Source organism: Cetorhinus maximus, chromosome 20 (genome assembly GCF_964194155.1).
Source record: "Cetorhinus maximus chromosome 20, sCetMax3.hap1.1, whole genome shotgun sequence".
Lineage (NCBI taxonomy): Eukaryota > Metazoa > Chordata > Chondrichthyes > Lamniformes > Cetorhinidae > Cetorhinus > Cetorhinus maximus.
In genome coordinates, this window is record NC_135898.1 from 24,662,674 (window position 1) to 24,680,613 (window position 17,940).

Consider the following 17,940-nt stretch of genomic DNA (forward strand, 5'->3'; position numbering starts at 1 on the left):
TGGAATTCCTTCTTTATCTTCTCAATTATGCATTATTCAAATTCTACAGAGTCTCCCCACAGGAAATCATCAACAGCATGATAAAGATTCCAGCTAGTTTCTCCTTCTGGTACCAGTAGAAAGATGCCTTTCATCTGCCTTTAACTGATTACAACATGTTTTCAACATGACAAGCCTCGCAGAAAAATACCAAACTCTTCATGCATCATTCAACTCATAAACACACTTGTTCAATTTGCATAGCTTTCCTTCTACATCCCCGGCTTCTTTGGGTGGTTTCAAAAATACTTCCCTTTGAAACTTCTCCTCCTGTAAAAACGCAGCCTTTATGTCAATCGATTTGCACGCCCAGGAACAGGATGCCAAAATAGCTAAAAAAATCTTCAACCTCACTTTCCCCACAGTAGGTGAGTCCACTCTGACATCCTGATCTCCTCGTCTCTCTTCAAAGCCTCAGGCTACTATTCTCACTTTGGCCTTATGTGTGCCATCTGGGAGTACCGTTTCTGTACAGATCCATCTGTGAGATAAAGCTGGCTGTCCTCTGTCAGATATTTCAGAATATTTCAGAATTCCCAAATTCCTTCCAACTTTCTAACTCTTCACGCTTGGCTTCCTTCATCACCTTATTTTCCAATTTATTAGCAGCTACTAGAATCTCTCGGTCACAAGGACTTCTACTTCTATTGAGATTGCGAGCTTGCTCCCTCGTCCTCATTGTTAAGCTACGGCCTCTACTCAGATTCCTCTCCCTTTCTGGACTGCTGCTATATGATCGTACTCCCATGTGAACAGAACTCCGTTCACAAGCCCATGATTTTTTTCTAGTGTCACAGCTGCTTTCTGGTCCACCGTCAGAACTCATACAGCCCTTTCTGGGGTTCCACATCTTTACCTCGCTTTGCCAATCGATAGGCCTTGTCTCCTGTCCTTCATCCTGCACATTTAGCCAATGTTTGTATTTAACAGTGGCCTTTCCTGCTCTCTCTGTGATGGTGGCATCCCTCCACACACTGGTCCCTTTGGGCGTGTATGTTACCTTTGTTCCTACTTTGGGTCATTGCCCTTTTGGACGAATAACGTTGTCCTCTACCTCAGTATTACTTTGTTCATAGTCAGGCAAACCTGTATCTGCTGTCATCTGCTCCTCATAACTACCCAGTTATGAAGTGCATGGTGCCTCCTCATGTTCTATGTCCTGTTCAGAACCTGTAAATTAACCATGAAGAATGTACCCTAACAGGTTGATTGCCGTGTTGCACAATTACTACTTTCCCATCATTCCCTATTACCTTGCCAGGTCCTTTCCACTTTTTCTGGCCTTCCCTTTATAAATATACCATGTCTCCTTGTCTAACCTGTATTCCTGATGGTCTTATGCGGTGCCGTAGGGCCTCCCGAATTTTCTCCGAAACCTCAGCTTTAATGAAAGCTTTTCTGCCTGAATGCAAAGTGTTTAGATGAGCAGAAAATGTTGAGCTAATGCTAGTCCCTTCTAGAGCAGCGGAGCATCTGACAACACCAAAGATAACTTCTGATTTCTTCCGTACACCAACTGATAGGGACTGTACCCCCCAATCATTTGCAGAGAGTTCTATTCATGCACCGCCCGTGCTAGCGCCCTTTGCAATTTACAACCTGGTTGATCAGCTAATATTTTATGTAACATGTCGTCTATTACTGCATGGTTTCTTTCACAAAGACCATGACCAAAGAGGCTCTCAGCTGCAGTGTGCATAACTATGATATTTAAATGTTCACACATATCTCGAAGTTCCTCTTGGTGAATTCCCCACCATCATCTGTGAGGAACTTCATTGGTGTTCCGAATCCTGTTCCTACCTATTTCTTCATGGCCTTATTGACAATGGTCCTTTTGTCTTACTATGTAGCACAGTGGATAGGCCAAATCTGGTTGCCATATCTATGAAGTGTAGTAAGAAAATACCCTATCCTTGTCCCAAATTTTGAAGTCCATTGCCACTGCTTCATTAAACTCCCTGGCTGTAGCAAACTCAGAACAGGACGCGGTGGTATCTTGCGATATTTAAGGCAAATTTAACACTGAGCAGTGATCTGTTCAATAAGGTCATCATGTCCTATATCGACCACTCCCACATCTGGAAGTAGAGTCTCCAGTTTCTGTGGCGCCGGGTGTGCAGGTGCCAGGTGTGCAAACTGTCTATCTAATTTCCAAATGTTCTTCCTTTTGTCCACCAAATTCTTATTTTCAGCAGTTAACAAAACTTCATAAACTTTTTGATGAGAAATCTCTGGCTTCCTTAGTGGCAAGCAGTAAAGGCCTGACCGAGTGAAATGTAGATCCACATGTTTTCCAAACAAAACTCCTCTCTCGTTCTTCATGTCTACACCATCTGAGCCTTCTTCATCGCAGATCGACTCAACAATAGCAGTATCTCGCTCAAAGCCAAACCAGTACTGATAAACAGATTGATCCCTGCTATCTTACAAGGGACGACTACCCATTTGGAGGATGTTAATGTATTGTCATTGCCGAACTTAAAGCAGGTAGAGCTTTCATCCTTGACCTTCCGCCGCTCTGCATTATCAAGAGACTCCAGGTAGCAGTCAAGCCAGTCCATGCTGCACACCATAGAAGTGTAACCACTGTCCAGAACTGCACAGTTGAAGGAATTTACCATCGAGAGACTCGTCACCGGATTCAACCTCTCCACCGAAAACATCGATTAACAATACCCTGTGCATTTTTTGGGTTTAAATGCCTACGGTCACCGTCCCAGGCAGGCTTTTTGTCCCAACTCTCAAAAAAGTTACTAGGGTTACAACCATTTTCAGACCCCTTGTCACTAATCCAATCTTTGTGTTCAAAGCTTCACCTAATATTTGGTCGACCTCGAAATTCAGCCACCATTGAATCCTCTATCCTTTGTTTGACAGCATACTTGTTCGCATTTGCTAAGAAAGTGGCAGAGAAAGACTGTTTCCCCAGAAATCTTTTCAGGGCAGCAGCCATTTGATCCAAGACAGGTTCCTTCCCCCCGAATTCAACCCCTGTTAGTACTAAAAGACGATCAATGTAAAAATGCGAGCACAGTCCAGTAATTTAAATGCCAATACTGATTCTAGTATTTCATGTTCAGATCTCCATAGTCTCCTGTACCATTTATCAAAATCCATGATCTATTTTCCCATGGACTGATCATCTGATTTCCTAAACCTATCAAAGATCGTTCAAGCTTCATACCCTTCCAATAACTCATCCTTTTTGTAAAACTTATCCAAAAATTGTAACAGATGGTTTAATCCCTCTTCATGATCCAAATCATCCACTTTCCATTCTGAAAATCCTTACTCCTTATCTTACTTTTGGCTGGTAATGATAACGCCAAAGCCACACCCTGCTTCTTCCGGGGTATGGAAGTAACCCGGGTCCACATTTCAACTTCAGCATTCCATTGCTGATAAGGTTCAGAGTCAGAAGAAATCGGTGGATAGTCAAAGTTTGCGATTTTGCACCGTCCTTCTACCATTCTGTTACTTAAATTGTCCGCAACAGCACACTTCGTTTCCCTCAGAGGATTCAGACAGAAATCTTCATATACAGCAATCAATCAGTCAAGATTAAAGTTCATCCTCTGCTACCATGCTACTCACATTAAGAGGTTGTGGTGGAAGAATTAATCCAGGCTGGTCTTTTGGTTCAAGCTGGTTTATTTTCAAGACAACTCCTCAGTGCTACTGACTTCTAAGTAGCTTCCACACAAAGTATTCCAGCTGTATCTTTTTATTCTATTTAAATGGGATAATCAATGCCCATCGCTTGTTTAACTAGCAGATTTTTTAACAAGGTGATTGCCATATTAGCAGGACTGTCCCTATTCGCTCACTCCTAACTGTAAACCCCAGGACTGTCTCTACTCTCTCACTTCTGACTGAGACCCAGGACTGTCTCTCCTCTCTCGCTCCTGACTGAGACCCAGGACTGTCTCTACTCTCCCACTCCTGACTAAGACCCAGGACTGTCTCTACTCTCCCACTCCTGACTGAGACCCAGGACTGTCTCTACTCTCCCACTCCTGACTGAGACCCAGGACTGTCTCTACTCTCCCACTCCTGACTGAGACCCAGGACTGCCTCTACTCTCCCACTCCTGACTGAGACCCAGGACTGTCTCTACTTACTCACTCCAGACTGTAAACCCCAGGACTGTCACTACTCTCTCATTCCTGACTGTAAACCCCAGGACTCTCTCTACTCTCTCACTACAGGCTGTGGGACCCAGGACTGTCTGTACTTTCTCATTCCTGACTGTAAACCCCAGGTCTGTCACTACTCTCTCATTCCTGACTGTAAACCCCAGGGCTCTCTCTACACTCTCACTACAGACTGTGGGGCCCAGGACTGTCTGTACTTTCTCATTCCTGACTGTAAACCCCAGGTCTGTCACTACTCTCTCATTCCTGACTGTAAACCCCAGGGCTCTCTCTACACTCTCACTACAGACTGTGGGGCCCAGGACTGTCTGTACTTTCTCATTCCTGACTGTAAACCCCAGGTCTGTCACTACTCTCTCATTCCTGACTGTAAACCCCAGGGCTCTCTCTACACTCTCACTACAGACTGTGGGACCCAGGACTGTCTGTACTTTCTCATTCCTGACTGTAAACCCCAGGACCGACTCTACTCTTTCACTCCTCACTGTGGGACCCAGGACTGTCTCTACTTTCTCACACCTGATTGTAAACCCCAGGACTATCTCTACTCTCCCACTCCTGGCTGTAAACCCCAGGACAGTCTCTGCTCTCTCACTCCTACCTGCGAGCCCCAGGACATGTTATTCACAATAACTGGATGTGGTGGAAGGATTAATCGCCGCTGGTCTTTTGGTTCAATCTGGTTTATTTTCAAGACAACTCCTCAGTGCTATTGCCTTCCGAATAGCTTCCACACAGTGTTCCAGCTGTATCTCTATACTATTTACATGGGATAAACGAAGCCCTTCAACTGTTTAACTAGCAATTGATTTTTACAAGGTGATTGCCATATTAACAGATTCCCCTCTTTTCTAATCTAAGAAAAGCTGAAAGAACAATATTTTTTTAACAAACAGAAGAGAATAATGTCATGTATTTCCACATCTATCATTCCCGAATTTCTCTATGTATATATAATAAAATCTTTTTTATTGCGTCAGGAACAATGGCATCCCTCTTCCAACACATTTAATAACTTCTTAGAGAAGGCCCTACCTTTCATAAAACAATCTGATAGTTGGTGACTTGTGTCAACCCATTGTATCTTCGAGATGTCTCTTCTCTCTAACATTTCTTTTATGCTGGCTAGGTCTATTCTTATCCTTTTTTCAGTGACACTTTTCGTGGAATGAACATTGTCCCAAAGAGACCGGTTATCAACATTACATTCCATGGGCAAACTTTTCCCACATTGCCCCATATATAATATTTCTGTCAGTATATTGGATAAGTAAACACCCATATCTAATGCTTCTACCAAGGCCAGTGTTTCAGCAGCTAAGGTGCTTTCCACTATGCTTTTTATGTTCTTGGCCTCCCAAGCCAGTGGGCAACATTTATCATTCTATCCCACCAAGAATATGATAAACCCTGCTGTGCGAGAGGACCCATCTGGAAGATTGGCATGTGAAGCATCGCTAAAAATGACCAACCTCATATCATAAGACAGTGTGCTTGCACACGAACAGGGGAGAGAGCACATCCTGAATGGGGCACAGCCAGAGTGGATATTGCCAATTTGGTGCAAAGCGGGAATTAAACTGGTAAGTCTTTCTCTTGAATTTCTCTTTAATTTTTGTAAGTTCAGTAGTCTAGTTAAAAGGTTGGTAAGGTAGCTGACTCAGCTGACTGTGTGACAGTTAACCGTCAAATCACCTGAAGCCTGATTAGGGCCTGAATAGATGTTAATTACTATTTGAAGTTAAACTAGTGGTGAATTAACTCAGCTCATTTTAAGAAAGGGACTATCTAGAAGCACACTTCAGTGTGCTTGCACACGAACAGGGATAAGAGCACATCCTGAGTGGGGCACAGCCAGAGTGGGTATTGGAAATTTGGTGCAAAGCGGGAATTGAGTGCATAGGGGATGAAGTGCTCTTTGCATTTTTTCCCTGCTATAAGCTTCTTAAATCATCAGAGCCTGCTGCAACAGTAGAGGCTACAAGGGAAAGGAATCACTGGTAAGTAGAGGGTAAGGTACTTACTACTTTAATTGCTTATAGTTTAAGGTATTTTTGTGGATTACAGTTTGTATATTCTACAGTAACGAGGATCAGGAAAGAAGGGCCCTAGAGTAATTGACTTAAAAGGATTAATTTAAAGGGATATGTCATGGCAGGAGCGCTCAAAGCCGTGGGGTGCTCCTCATGCTCCATGTGGGAAGCCGGGGACATTTCCAATGCCCGGGACCAGCAGCATGTGTGCAGGAAGTGTGTCCAACTGCAGCTCCTGGAAGCTCGGGTTTCAGATTTGGAATGGCGGCTGAGGACACTGTGGAGCATCCGCGAGTCTGAAAGCATCGTGGATAGCACGTTTAGAGAGGTGGTCACACCGAAGATGAAGGGACCTGAGGAAGGAAGGGAATGGGTGACCACCAGGCAGTCCAAGAGAAACAGGCAGGTAGTTCAGGAGTCCCCTGGGGTCCCACTCGCAAACTGGTATTCCATTTTGGAGGCTGATGAGGGCATTGGTTCCTCCAGGGAGTGCGGACAGAGCTAAGATTCTGGCACCACAAGCAGCCTGTCTGTACAGGAGGGCAGGAAGAGAGGAAGAGCTATAGTAATAGGGGATTCTATAGTCAGGGGAACAGATAGGCGCTACTCTGGCCGTCAACATGACTCCAGGATGGTACGTCGCCTCCCTGGTGCCAGGATGCCACTGAACGTTTGCAGGGCATCCTGAACAGGAAGGGTGATAAGGCAGAGGTCATGGTACATGTTGGTTCCAATGACATAGGTAGAAAGAGGGATGCGATCTTGCATCAGGAATTCAGGGAGTTAGGCAGTAGACTAAAAAGCAAGACCTCTCGGGTTGTAATCTCTGCATTACTCTCAGTGTCATGTGCTAGCGAGCTCAGAAATAGGAGGATAGTGCAGATGAATACGTGGCTTAAGAGCTGGTGCAGAAGGGAGGGTTTTAGATTCCTGGATCACTGGGACCATTTCTGGGGAAGATGGGACCTGTACAAGCGGGACAGTCTACATCTGAACCAGAGCGGGACTAACATCGTTGCGGGCGGGTTTGCTATTGCTGTTGGGAGGAGTTTAAACTAATTCGGCAGGGGGAGGGGACACAGAATGTTAGCAGAATAGGGACACATCATAATACAGTAAAACAATCAAGTCAGAGGGAGTACAGCTGCATTAAGCTTCACGGGAGTAAGGCAAGGCTGGATGGCCTCTACTTTAATGCCAGGAGTATTACAGGTAAAACGGATGAGTTAAGGGTGAGGACTGAAATGTGGAATTGTGATATAGTAGCCATCCCTGAGACATGGTTGAGGGAAGGGCGGGATTGGCAGCTCAACATTCCGGGATATAGAATCTTCAGGCGAGACAGGGGAGGGAGTAAAAGAGGAGGAGGCATTGCATTATTAGTTAAGGAGTCAGTTACTGCAGTAAGGAGAGATGATATCTTGGAGGGGGCATCGAATGAAGCTTTGTGGGTAGAGCTTAGGGATAAAAAAAGGGCAGCCACATTGTTAGGTGTTTATTATAGACCTCCAGATAGTCAGCGGGAAATGAGGAGCAAATATGTGCACAATTTGTGGAGGTGTGTAAAAACAATAACAACAGGGTAATTATATTAGGTGATTTCAACTTTCCCAACATTAATTGGGATAGACATCGTGTTAATGGCTTGGATGGAGTGAATTTCTTGAAATGTGTACAGGAGAACTTTTAATATTTCAATATTTAGAGGGTTCAACGAGGGATGGCACAGTGCTGGACCTAATTCTGGGGAATGAAGCCGGACAGGTGGCTGAGGTGTTGGTGGGCGAGCATTTTAGCGATAGTGACCACAACATGGTACAGTTTAGGTTTGTTATAGACAAAGAAATCAACAAGTTGCAAAAAAATGTTTTGGATTGGGGGAGAGTGGATTTTAGTAAAATAAGGCAGGATCTGGCCAAAGTAGACTGGGAACAGTTACTTGCCTCTCCCTTTCTGGACTGCTACTATATTATCGTTCTCCCAAGAGAGCTCCTGACTGTGCCTCAGCACTGTCTCTACTCTCTCACTCCTGACTGTAAACCCCAGGACTGTCTCTACTCTCTCACTATTGCACTGTAAACCCCAGGACTGTCACTACTCTCTCACTCCTGACTGCAAACCCTAGGGCCGACTCTACTCTTTCACTCCTGACTGTGGGACCCAGTACTGTCTCTACTCTGTCACTCCTGACTGTAAACCCCAGTACTGTCTCTACTCTCTCGCTCCAGACTGTGAGCCCCAGGACTGTCTCTACTCTCTCACTCCTGATTGTGAGCCAAGGATTTTCGTCACTCCCTCACTCTACCAGTTAGCCCCAGTCCGAGGGCTTTGTCTTTCAAAGAGTTCCCCATTGCCCTCATGACCAATCACTACACTCCCACTCCACTTCATGTGTCTCCGTGTGACCCTATTGTGCCACACAAATACACACCACCCCCCCTTCCTGTTCCGTAGTCTGCATATATCCCATGCCATTCATACATGTAGTATCCCATCCAGTGATTGTGACCACAACATGGTACAATTTAAGCTTGTTATGGACAAAGAAATAGACAAATTACATTAAAATGTTTTGGATTAGGGGGGAGTGGGTTTTAGTAAAATAAGGCAGGATCTGGCCAAAGTAGACTGTGAACAGTTACTTGTGGGGAAATCTACAGAGGAGCAGTGGGGGGGTGTTCAAAAAGGAAATGGGGAGGGTACAGGCTCAACATGTTCCCTCTAGGGTGATAGGAAGGAGTAACAAGCCCAGAGAGCCATGGATGACCAGGGATATTCAGGATAAGATGAGAAAGAAAAGAGAGGCTTTTAGCAGGTATAAGAGGAGCAATTCAGCGGAGGCATTAGTGGAGTACAGAAAGTGCAGGGGGGAGCTTAAGAAAACAATTAGGAGAGCAAAGAGGGGATATGAGAAAGCTCTGGCTGGTATAAGTAGGGAAAATCCCAAGATATTCTATAAGTATAACAATGGGAAGAGGATAACCAGGGAAAGAGTAGGGCCCATTAGGGATCAAGGGGGCAATCTATGGGTGGAGCCAGGGGACATCGGTAGAGTGTTGAACGAATACTTCTCATCCGTCTTCACCCAAGGGAATGAGGATGAAGGTATCGACCTCGGGGAGAGAGACTGTGAGGTTCGTGAGCAAATTGATATAGGGAGTGGCAAGATATTGGAGGTGTTGGCAGGCTTAAAAGTGGACAAATCTCCAGGTCCAGATGATTTGTGTCCCAGACTGCTGAGGGAGGCAAGGGAGGAGATCGCAGGGGCACTGACTCAAATTTTTAATTCCTCTCTGGCCACAGGGGAGGTGCCAGAGGACTGGAGAACAGCCAATGTGGTTCCGCTATTTAAGAAGGGTTGTAGAGATAAGCCATAGAACTGGAGACCAGTGAGTCTCACGTCAGTGGTAGGGAAACTATTGGAGAAAATTCTGAAGGAGAGAATCTATCTCAACTTGGAGAGGCAAGGTTTGATCAGGGATAGTCAAGCATGGCTTTCGCAGAGGGAGGTCATGCCTAACAAATTTGATTGAATTTTTTGAGGAGGTGACCAGGTGTGTAGATGAGGGTAGTGTAGTTGATGTAGTTTATATGGATTTCAGCAAAGCCTTTGACAAGGTCCCACATGGTAGACTTATAAAGAACGCAAATACACATGGGGTACAAGGTAATTTGATAAGGTGGATTCAAATTTGGCTTAGTTGTAGGAGACAGAGGGTGATGACAGAAGGATGCTTTAGTGACTGGAAACCAGTGTCCAGTGGTGTACCACAGGGATCTGTGCTGGGTCCCCTATTATTCCTCATTTATATAAACGACATAGATGACTGTGTGGGGGGTAGGATTAGTAAATTTGCGGATGACACAAAGATTGGATGGGTGGTTAACAGTGCGGTTGTGTGTCTTGGGCTGCAGAAAGATATAGACGGGCTGGTCAAATGGGCAGTTAAGTGGCAGATGGAATTTAACCCTGAAAAGTGTGAGGTGATACACTTTGGAAGGAGTAATTTGACAAGGAAGTATTCGATGAACGGCATGACACAAGGAAGTTCTGAAGTACAAAGGGACCTTGGCGTGTGTGTCCATTGATCTCTGAAGGCGGAGGGGCATGTTAGTGGGGTGGTGAAAAAGGCATATGGGACACTTGCCTTTATCAATCGAGGCACAGATTACAAAAGTATAGAGATCAGGTTGGAGTTGTATAGAACCTTGGTGAGGCCACAGCTGGAGTACTGTGTGCAGTTCTGGTTGCCACATTATAGGAAGGATGTGATTGCACTGGAGGGAGTGCAGAGGAGATTCACCAGGATGTTGCCTGGGATGAAACATTTAAGTTATGAAGAAAGGTTGGATAGACTTGGGTTGTTTTCGTTGGAGCAGAGATGACTGAGGGGCGACCTGATCGAGGTGTACAAGATTATGAGGGGCATGGACAGGGTGGATAGGGAGCAGCTGTTCCCCTTAGTTGTAGGGTCAGTCATGAGGGGACATAAGTTCAAGGTGAGGGGCAGGAGGTTTAGGGGAGATGTGAGAAAGAACCTTTTTACGCAGAGGGTGGTGACGGTCTGGAATGCGCTGCCTGGGAGTGTGGTGGAGGTGAGTTGCCTCACATCTTTTAAAAAGTACCTGGATGAGCACTTGGCACGTCATAACATTCAAGGCTATGGGCCATGTGCTGGTAAATGGGATTAGGTTGGTAGGTCAGGTGTTTCTCACGTGTCGGTGCAGACTTGATGGGCCGAAGGGCCTCTTCTGCACTCTGTGATTCTGTGATTCTGCGATTCAGTCCCTTGTGCATCAGCATTTCAGTTTCCCTTTCCAGGCTCCAGCCTCCAACCCTCGGTTTCCTCTCTGCCTGTCCCTCCAACACCTTCCTGCCCCTTTGCCCTCTGTGTGTCCATCATTCTCTTTCCCCGCCCTCCCCCAGCTCATAAATCTGGGCTCTATTTGTGTGTACAACCCTGCCTGAATACTGCTGCACAGTGGCATCCCCCAGGACTACAGGGGCACCCACCAGGGGCAGACCAACCTACACCCTCCACTGCCCGGTCACAATGCTGGGCTCTGTTTGAGTGTACAGCCCTGCCTGAGTACTGTTGCACAGTGGTGTTGTCGGGAGAATTGCAATCAGTTTTCACGCCAGCTGGAATCTGATTTTTTTGGCTTTCTCGAGATTCTCTGCTCCCGCTCACTATGAAACCTGCCATGGATGGGAAAATTCCGCCCTTAGTCTCCCAAAGTCCCAGAAAGGTGTTGAATGTAATGAGTTGTAAATAATTGTGCTGAGAACTATCCAATGACTTCTAAGATGAAAGAGAGCTGTGGTAAAGTATAGATAATCAGCATTTCTCTCTGAATGCAGGGCTGATGTGTTTGACATTGCCATGGGGAAGAGTGCAGAGGAATTCATTTTTGATATCAGGTTACAGGCTTCCCTACAAATCAATGAATATCAGCAGACAGAAGTTTTTGTGTGGTTATCAAAAAGAAGATGCTGTTTTGGCTTTGTAAGATACCAGAGCCAGAAGGGGGAGGGAAACTGTCTCTAGTTGAAGAGACTTACCCTGCAGTCATCTAAGGATTTTGGGAGGTTTGTCCTGTTCAAATCTCTTTTCGAAAGTTATCGATCTCTATAAATATTGTAACAATTACCTACCCCAGCAAGAAACAGGTACAGCTCTAGTTTGAAAGAATGCAGCAAATTGGCCTCCAGTGCACAAACCTGCAACCATTACAGAGATCCACTCTTCCCTGGGAAAAGAACTACCTCCTGATTGCAAACCTAGATCTGGCCTTACGCAACTTAAACATGCAACCCCTGGTCCTCATTAACCTATCTAATTGGGTTGAACTATCAGCTGGAGCACGATATAATTCCTTCATCATCTTCTAAATCTTTGAACAGGCCACTCCTAAGCCTAGACTTCTCTAAAGTCTTTTATCCAAACTGATAATTAGGATGCTTTATACTAAGAATTAGTGACCCTGGTCTGCACCCATTCTAATATCACCCACCATGTGAGGAGATCAAAGCTAGCCACTGTATTTTAACTGAGCCCTGACCAAGGTCTTGTACAGGGAAAACAGTGCACTTTCTTATGAACCGCATTATCCTATTTGCTCTATCGCTTCACAATATTGCTCATGAACCTCCAGGGATCTATGTATTTGAACCCCCCAGATCTCTTTCTGTGCTCAAATGTCATTGCTTCCACCACCTATCTATATCATTGCTTCCACTATCTACAAGATGCATTGCTGGAATTCACCAAGGTTCCTTAGACAGCACCTTACAAACCCACGACCACTACCAGCTAGAAGGACAAGGGCAACGGTAGATGGGAACACCACCACCTGGAAGTTCCTCTCCAAGTCACTCACCATCCTGCCTTGGAGCTATGTCGCCGTTCCTTCACTGTCGCTAGGTCAAAATCCTGGAACTCCCTCCCTAACAGCACTGTGGGTGTACCTACACCACATGGACTACAGCGGTTCAAGAAGGCAGCTCACCACCACCTTCACAAAGGTAACTAGGGATGGGCAATAAATGCTGGCCCAGCCAGTGACACCCACATCCCGTATATGAATAAAATAAACTCTGCTGAACAGAATATTCTAAACATTTTTCTTCCTTCGAGCATAAATTCATTTATTTAGAAAGCAGTGGTCCTGGCACTAGACCTTGAGGAACACCACCATCTACCATCCTCCAGCCTGAAAAGCAGCCATTTACCATGATCTTGCTGTTTTTTTGTCCTTTAGCCATTTTTTTTAATCCAGGGTGACAGGGACCCTCCAGTTCTGTGAGCCTCGATTTTGTTACGCAGTCTTTTATGTGGCACTTGGTCAAATACCTTCTTACAATACATATGGACAACGCCCACTGCGTTCCCTTCGTCACTGTTCTCTGTTACGTCATCAAAAAATTTAACTAGATTAGTCAAGCATGATCTGCTTTTTACAAATCTGTGCTGGCTCTCTTTCATTAATTTAAATATCTTGAAGTGCCGGTTGATATTTTTTCTCCTGATTCTTGTTTCTAATGTTAAACCAATGGGCCTGTGGTTACCAGGTCTGTCTTTACAATCCTCCTTGAATAAAGGTGCCACACTTGTCATTCTCCAATTCTCAGGCACCTCCTATGTGTCAAGGGAAGGTAAGAAGGTTAAGGCAAGCCCTTCTGCTATCTCCTTCCTTTAGCAGCCTTGCAGCCACCCAGATCTGGCAACTTATCCATTCTCAAGTATAGCCCAGCCCTTCCACTGCATGCTTCCTATCAACTTTCACCCCATCCATTATCTCTGACACTTCTGCTTCTACTGAAATGTTGTCAGCATTCTCCTCCTTAGTAAACACTGATACCAAGTACTCATTAAGTATTGTAGCTTTTCCCAAAGCATTAGCTGCGTTGGAGGCGGTTCAGAGGAGGTTTACTAGATTGATACCTGGAATGAGCAGATTGTCTTATGAGGAAAGGTTTAGAAGAGTGAGGAGTGACTTGACTGAAATATATAAAATCCTAAACGGTATTGACAAGGTGGATGTGGAAAGGATGTTTCCTCTTGTGGGTGAGTCCAGAAACTAGGGGGCACCTTTTAAAATTAGGGGTCACCCTTTTAGGGCAGAGATGAGGAGAATTTTTTTTCTCTGAGGGTTGTGTGACTTTGGAACTCTCTGCTTCAGAAGGCGGTGGAGGCGGGGTCACTGAGTCTTTTTAAGGTGGAGGTAGATAGATTCTTGTTAGGCAAGGGAATCAAAAGTTATTAGGGGTAGATGGGAATGTGAAAATCGAAAGACAAGATCTTATTGAATGGCGGAACAGGCTCGAGGGGCCAAATGGCCTAACTCTGCTCCTATTTCGTATGTTGGTATGCATCTCCCTCTTTGTCCCTAATGGGTCCAATCCCACCTCTTACCACTCACTGGGTCAGATAAATATGCAACTGTTTAGCTTATCTTGGGAGCCACCTTTTGTAGTGCAGCTACCAGGAAGCAATTACACAAGGTTGTTGTTTGGCCTCTGCTGTACTTATACACTTACATTTCTCCCTTTGTCTCCGTCAGTAGCAAATGACTTCCAAACACTACATCTTTAAGCTTGACCCTGCCAAAATATTCACCCGATAAGGTGTCAACAAGATGGTAACAGAATTGCAGTTGTTGAAACCACAGCGATGAATTCAGGTCCCTGTGGCAGAGAAAGGAACTGTGACGAAGGTGCAGTGTCTCTTTCACCATTATAGCCATGCTTTCTCTTGAGGAATAAGCCGTAATGAATTATTTGTATCATCAAATGTAGGTGAGGAACAATTAGCTTTGATAATTATAATAAGAGGTGATTTGATTGAAACATGTAAGATCCTAGGGGTTTTGACAGGGTGGATGTGGAGAGGATGTTTCCTCTTGTGGGGGAATCTAGAAAAAGGGGCTACTACTTAAAAGTAAGGGGTTTCCCATTTAAAATGGATTTGAGGCAAAATTATTTCTCTCAGAGGGTCGTGAGTCTTTGAACTCTCTTCCTAAAAAGCCGGTGGAAGCAGAGTCTTTGAATATGTTTAAGGCAGAGGTGGATAGATTCCTGTCAAGCTAGGGGGTGATAGGTTCTCGGGGGTAGGCGGGATTCAGATTTGAGGTTACTATCATATCAGCCACTATCTTATTAAATGGCGGAGGAGGCTCGAGGGGCTGAATGGCCTACTCCTGCTCCTTGTTTGTATGTTCGTAATTATGAAAGCTTTGTTTTTGCCAAAGAGATGGAGAGTCAGTTGGGGTGCAGTCAATAAATAGCCAGACATTAAAACCTCAACAGCCTCAAGGTCTTGTATAGGGAAAACAGTGCACTTTCTTACAGTCAATTGTCCTATAAATGAACCGCATTATCCTATTTGCTCTCTTGCTTCACAGCATTGCTCGTGAACTTTCAGGGATCTATGTATTTGAACCCTCAGATCTATTCCTGTGCTCAAATGTCATTGCTTCCACCACTCTGTTGAACAGAAGTTTCTAAACATTATTCTTCCTTTGAATATAGGTTCATTTATTTAAAAAGCAGTGGTCCAAGCACTAGACCTTGAGTAACACTACCGTCTACCATTCTCCAGCCTAAAAAGCAGCCATTTATCATGACCTTGCTGTTTTTTGTCCTCGTGTAGAGCTAATACCTGATTGTTCACATCAGTGTCCAGTGGTAAGTCACTTACTGGATAGAGGAGTCATCAGAGCTAATCACCCAGCCACATTGTCATGAGGCTGCATAGGCGTAAATGGTTATTGCATCCAAACAGGAGTTTTGCAGTATCATCACTGGCGAATATGGTGCTTGTCCCCAATGTGATCTACTAACATTCTCAGAAGATTCCTATACAACAACAATTTGTATTTATAAATTCTTTTGAGTCCAACCAATTAACCTAAATTCATAAAATCAGGGACAAAGGAAAAGGCAGCCCCTTAAATTAGGGAAGCTGCACAAACAAAAGACAAAAATTTAAAGGAAACTTACCAGCGTTAAATCAAAGTGTGGTTAAGGGGGTTGATAAAACACCCCAGTCCTTGCGGTGCCCGCCAGGCAAGGAAGACCTCAACAGTGCTGGCAGACACCACGTGCTCCCTTTCCAGGGACACCCGGCTGCGAATGTAGCCGCGGAAGAGGGGCAGACAGTCTGGTTGGACGACCCCCTCGAATGCCCACTGCCCGGACCTGTTAATGGAGCAGGTTCACAAGGAGGTCCTCCTCCTTCCCGGCCCCCCCTCCACACCAGGTGTCTGTTCAATTTGCATTTATATAGCACCTTTAACATAATGAAGCTTCCAATAGTGCTTCACTGGAGCTTTATAAGACAAAATTTGACAAAGAGCCACCTATTAAGGACACATGGCCAAAAATTTGGTTAAAGGTATTAGAAAGTGTCTTAAAGGAGGAAAGTGAGGTAAAGAGGGTGGCGAGGTGTAGGGAGGGAATTCCAGAGCTTGGGGCCCAGGCAGCTGAAGGCACGGCCGCCAATGGTGGTGGGATTAAAACCTGGCATGTGTGAGAGGCCAGAATGAAAGGAGCGCAGAGATCTCAGAGGTTGTGGGGGCTGGAGGAGATTACAGAGATAGGGAGGGGGCGAGGTCATGGAGGGATTTGAAAACAAGGATTTTTTTCCATTATTTCATGGGATGTGAGCATCACTGGCTGGGCCAGCATTTGTTGTCCATACCTAATTGCCCTTGAGAAGGTGGTTGTGAGCCGCCATCTTGAACCACTGCAGTCAGCATAGGTCATCGAGCTTAGAAGTGACGGTTGAATGGACTTAGTGCAAGTAAGGACGTAGGCAGTGGAGTATTGTATGCCCTCAAGTTTACCAGAGAACATGAGATGTTAGTCAGCAGCGCATTGGAATAGTCCCAGTCCAGAGGTCACAGAGATCATTGAGGGTTTCAGCAGATGAGCAGGCAGAGGCAGAGTTGGGTGATGTTACTGAGATGGAAATAGGCAACCTTAGAAATATCGCGAATATGTGATATGTCAAACATGACACCGAGGTTGCGAACAGTCTGCTTCAGACTATTGCCAGGGAGAGGAATGGAGTAGTAACTAAGGAGCAGAGTTTGGAGCAGGGACCAAAGACAATGGCTTTGGTCTTCCCAATATTTAACTGGAGGAAATTTCTGCTCATCCATGTCGGATAATAGTCTGATAAGTTAGCAACAGTGGAGGAGTCGAGAGAAGTGGTGGAGGGGTAGAGCTGGGTGTGGAAGTTAGATGTGCCTTTAGATGATGTTGCCGAGGGGCAGCATGTAGATGAGAAATAGGAGAGCGCAAGGATAGGTCCTTGTGGGGTCCTTGGGTGTGGGATCAGGAAGAAAAGTCCAAAATGTAACCCTGTTCCGGCCTCAGGTTGGGGAGTGGGGGTGGGGGGGGGTGGGGGGGGGAGGCGCCTCCATCAGCAGCCTCATTCTAACATTGGGCCCCCCACCCAAAAGGTCTGAACCCTCCCCCCGTGGGGACTCTCTCCCAACCCCCTCACCACTGACAGAGAACCCCGCTCTATCCACCCCCATCCCCTCGAGGCCTCACCTACTCTCCTGACCCTCAGGCCCCCCCCACCACCAACCCCACTAAATCATACCCGGTCCTGGACCCCCGGGACTCTGGGGACTGCTTGCAGTTCCAGCCCTGTCCACTACAGCTTCTGGCGATGCAGGCTCCAAGCTCCTCTCTCTCTACATTGCTGCCTGCACTCCCACACTGCTCGCTGTCTCTGTCTTGAGCTCCCCTCTTCTCCAACATCGCTGCACTTGTCCTCCGTTGACCTGTGCTCTCAGAGTTCCCCTCTTTTTCTGCCCCATCAGACTGGGTCTGGAGGTGTAAAGGTCTCACTCAGCAGGACCATGGCTGCTGACAAAAAGATCTCCTCACAATGTGTGCCAAGGGCAGAGTGTGAACTGATAATGCAGCAACCAACACCTCTCTTGTGAAAACTGCTGGGCTGGCTGTTTGCATACAGTTATAGATTAACTCCATCATATCGAATCCACGCCAGCTCTCTGTAGGTCAATCCAGTCAGTCCCCCACAACCCCCGCTCTATCCTGCAGTTTTATTTCCCTCAAGTGCCCATCCAATTCCCTTTTGAAATCATTCATCGTCTCCATTTCCACCACCCTCGTGGGCAGTGAGTTCCAGCTCATTCCCACTCGCTGTGTAAAAAAGATTGCTCTTCACATC